The 4,462-nt window shown below is 36.6% G+C and overlaps 1 long non-coding RNA gene across 1 annotated transcript; it reads right to left on the bottom strand.

Annotated features, from left to right (window-relative positions):
- Positions 1–380: 380 nt before the first annotated feature.
- On the bottom strand, positions 381–3,990 carry LOC133716704 (uncharacterized). Its single transcript, XR_009849353.1, has 2 exons — positions 3,265–3,990; positions 381–982 (listed from the first exon to the last, which is right to left on the bottom strand). It is a non-coding gene; the product is annotated as an uncharacterized LOC133716704 (long non-coding RNA).
- Positions 3,991–4,462: the final 472 nt, after the last annotated feature.

The following is a 4,462-nucleotide window of genomic DNA, read 5'->3' on the forward strand; positions in this document are numbered from 1 at the left end:
CACTTTTGACAACGTTTGGCGCATGTTGTAGATGCCAGAGTCATTAAAAGTCCTCGAGTCCTTAACATCGCGCTTTGCATGTTGTCAAAAAGAGGTGAAGCACGTTGTTGTAATTATTCAACAATGAGCTCTGCACGTTGTCATAAATTTTCAACAACGTTTCAAGTGCATGTTGTAAGTTTTAACAACACTCTCAGCATGTTGTCTTTAGTTTTCGACAGCATACATGGTATGTTGTCATATTACATACGTTGTTACAACGTTTCAGCATATATTATTGCACCCAATTTGTTGGGCTATGCTTTCCTGTACCTCTATAAACATTCACCATTACTTAAACACATTCACATGCCAATATTAGTACACGTACACTAACCATGTATGAAAAATATACATTTCATTAGGAGTGCCACATTCTCTTATACATATGTTCTTTACAAAACATGCATGACAAAGTACTGGATTCTTTGTTCACCAGCATTGACAAAACATGCATGGTACTTCCTGACCTACATAAATTCTCTAGTAAAGCAAAATGTACCTGCTACTTCAACTACTAAGGAAGCATTTCAATGGAGCTTTTGGGCCATGCAAGAGTGCTTCCTATAGCTTCACCAAGTTGTTTGGCATCCATGGTTAATCTGTACACTTCCATAGTCTGATACTCATCAAACACCACATCAACCCAAACCTTCCAACAATTTCGTCCAAGAGGCACACAATGAACTTTTGTACTTGGATTTGTTGAAGAGATCATTCCTTCAGCTACCACTTCATCTTCTTCATAATTGTTCCAATTCAAAAGTGCACATCTGCTATTTTCAAGATCATTGCTTGGAGCATTGATTGGTCCACTTCCTCCTCTTCTTTTTCCCCTTCTTTTTCTGTTCTTCATCACCTCTTTTCCTCTTCTTTGTCTGTTCCTTTTCTCTATCAAATTGCAGCCATTGTTTCTCCATCTTGACAGAAACTGTACCTCAAACTAGAAGGCACGAAATCATATATAGCGTAGGCACATTAGTCCTTCTGAACTTAGAACTTAGAACTTAGAACCACTACTACAGTACCACTCAATTGCTATTCCTTCTAATCTAATTAACACTTTGACAAGGACAAGTATTAACTACACAGATACAGAAGCACAAGTTACAGTCATCACAAATAATAATACATGCATTCTAATTGAAATAATCTGTAGAATAAGTTTCAGTGCAACAACCAAGATACATGAATCGATGGTAGTTTTTCTGTAAAACAAGGTACAAGAAGACTAATGAAAAGGAAATTATGTGGACATTATATGAATGATAAGAACTTTCTAAAGATTATCAAGGAAAAGGAAATTCAATAAATAGTTGTAAATTTCATTATGCAACATGATACCAGTGACTGAGAATGGCTGACTTATTGCATTCCTGTTCTGTAGAGTCTCTTAATGAAAAACTACACACAGCAGGAAAGCCAGAATAATGAAACATCATATATTTTTGACACAGAAGATTGAGAATTATGTAGGCATTCACCAACTTATCAACAATAACAGTGCAGTACAGCAGCAAATGTCAACATAATCAAAATGAAATCGATCAATAAAGACTTTGACAGCAATAAAAGACTTTATAAGCTGAGGAGTAGTCAAGAAGTAGCTATTTGTTTGTCTCATGGGGTTGGAATTTGGCCCAGAAAGGAAACCCCCCAATCCCTTTTAGACAAAAAGCATATAACTCAAGGATCAATATGTACAGAAGAATCCATTCAAGTAGTTTAATATCTACTTGGTTTTTAAAATGATAACTCAAGGAGATTAAATAAAAATTTATTTGATCACAAGGTTAAGGGTGTATAGATTCAGAGTATGCTTGCCCAAACACATAGAGATAAGAAGTTGGAAACAATGTGATCCAAACAAAGAACCAGGAGGGAAATGGTGAACAGAAAAAGACTTGGAAAAGAAACAATGAATTTACAGCAAGGGTTCTGAATCAATGCAATAGATGACAGACACATAGACACACAGTGCACGTTATAGGTTTGATAGCTTAAATCCTAGTTTGTTTTAGGAATCAGGAAACTAGCCTTGGTTTAGGGTATGAATTTTCCCTCGGTTATATTAGCGAATCAATCATACAAATTTGAGTCTTGGATGCTATCACTTTGGCAGTTTAGTAGGTGCCACTGATTTGAAGTTGTGACATTGCTGAAAACTATAATTAATTCCTTCTCTGGCAATGACCTCAGAAGCAATAAAACCAACTACTTTGTCTTTGTGGTGGCATAATCTGTTTTGATAATATAATTAATGTAGGGTTTGGTGTGTCTATGGCTTTCAGATCACATCCCCTGCTGCATTCTTTTCTCATGTCAATATTTAAAAAAAGTATGAAAATAGCACTTGCTAACCACCAAGGCTTTATGTTTCTGTTAACACTCAAACAACATTATAGTAATGTATATAGTGCCATCACTTTTTCAGACCAAAAAATTGGTAAAGAGGTCTATGGTTAGGTATAACGAATTAACTATTTCTGAAATCTACTAACCAAATAGCAGTGGAACATGTATGAGATACCCAGGTTCTCATCTTCTTTTTCTGAGATACCCACAAAATCCTACTAAGTACCTTATTTAGGATATGTTTTACAAATTCTCACAACTAATTCAAATATAAACCACTTTTGATCGACCTTAAGACATCATATAAGTGTTGTTCATACTAATTCTAAAATCAACACCACATTTGCTGAAAATAGTAGTGAGTAGTGACACAATTGTAGATCCCTATTTAGCAATGCTCTTACAACATATTTTACTTGGTGACCTTCCATGCTAGACATATTGTTCTCTTTTCTCACCATTTCTCAACAACCAAGAAACCAATAAACCCTTATACATTATGCAAATCTAATCCTCCCAAGAAGAAACACAAAACATATTTTATCACTGAGAAAGTCGCAATATTGGCTATAAATCATTACAATTTAGTGATACTATCGAATTTTTACATAAAACTCACTATCTAGCATGAATCATCTTTATTTTCAATGCACACCAAGTGTTCGACAAAATGCCAAATCAGGAAGAACAAGCAAAACATGAACAAGCGAATGAATAACAGTGTTTTGCATCTGCGAGACTAAAACCTGAGTTCATCAAACAATTTTCAAACAAGAACATGATGATTAGAATGAAATAGGAACCTAGCTAGATGATGAAATTAAAGGTGCGAAACGGTGGAACAGGTAATATGAAGAAAGAAAGAAGTACCTTCGTAGCCGTAACGCCGGAAATGCATTAGAGATTGACAACCGAGGTCGGCGGAGTCAGTGGCGCGGTCGACGGAGCCGAGGCAGAGGATGAACTAGTAAGGACGTAGCCGACGCTGGGCGGCGCTTGGGAGGTATGGGACTACGGGAGGGATTGGAGGAGCTCAGCCAAAGGCAAACTCGACCCTGCCGTCGGCTAAGCAGGACGTGCTCGACGGCGGCGACGCCGGACAAGCAGTCTTGCTCCATAGTGAAGTCGTCGATCCAATTGAGAGTGACGACGGAGGGAAGCGATCGTTTCGGGCGGTTTAGGGTTTGAGAATTGAGAGCTTCAGAGCTCAATTCTTCAAGCCCAGGATTTTATATGTTTTGGGTCTATGATGGATTTAGAGAGCTGATGCTTCTTTTTTTTACTGACTTTAGTCAACAGGCCCTTTTGTTTTTTCTTTTTTTTTAATCTTTTATCTCAAAGTTTCGACCGCGTTAGCTGCACGTTGTTGTTTTGAAAATATTTAACAACATGCACTCCTACTTGTTGATACATTAATTGACAACAAGTAGACAACAACGTGCAAACTGAGTTATCGATAACGAAATTAACAACATGCAAATGACGCATGTAGTGGTAAATAATTTAATACAACACTCTTTCTGCGCATGTTGTAGAATATTAGAGATGACAACGAGCATTTACAGCATGTTGTAAATATGATGTTGTCATAGACTATTTTTCTTGTAGTGTAGGTAGATATCCAAACTAGCTCTCTAAGAATAACTTGCGTGAATCGGCGGGTAGCTTTCATTTCGAATTCCAATAACTTTCAAAAAGAAAAAGACTGAAAAACGTGGTAGTTTTTTTTTTTTTACGTTACAGCTTAAAATAAACGTGATAGTTGCATAATTGAAAAGACTCAGCTGATGCAAAGTGTGAACTAATTTGAATTTGTTCTCTTTTCTCTTTTGCTTTTAGTGAGCTGTCGTTTTTCAATTCGTTCAATTTCATTCCTCACTAACCCAATGTCGATTCCGTATCAACTTTTTTGAGTTCAGTCCTGATTTGCTTTTTCGCTTGGGGTCCTGTCTATGAGTCTATCCATATATTTCACATTCATAGAATCTAGAATCATAGATTCATAGTGATTAGTCCATATCAGTGTTCTTTTGGCCATTAGTTTAACTGACACTGACAGTATGAGGAA

Source organism: Rosa rugosa, chromosome 1, assembly GCF_958449725.1.
Source record: "Rosa rugosa chromosome 1, drRosRugo1.1, whole genome shotgun sequence".
In the NCBI taxonomy this organism is placed as follows: Eukaryota; Viridiplantae; Streptophyta; class Magnoliopsida; order Rosales; family Rosaceae; genus Rosa; species Rosa rugosa.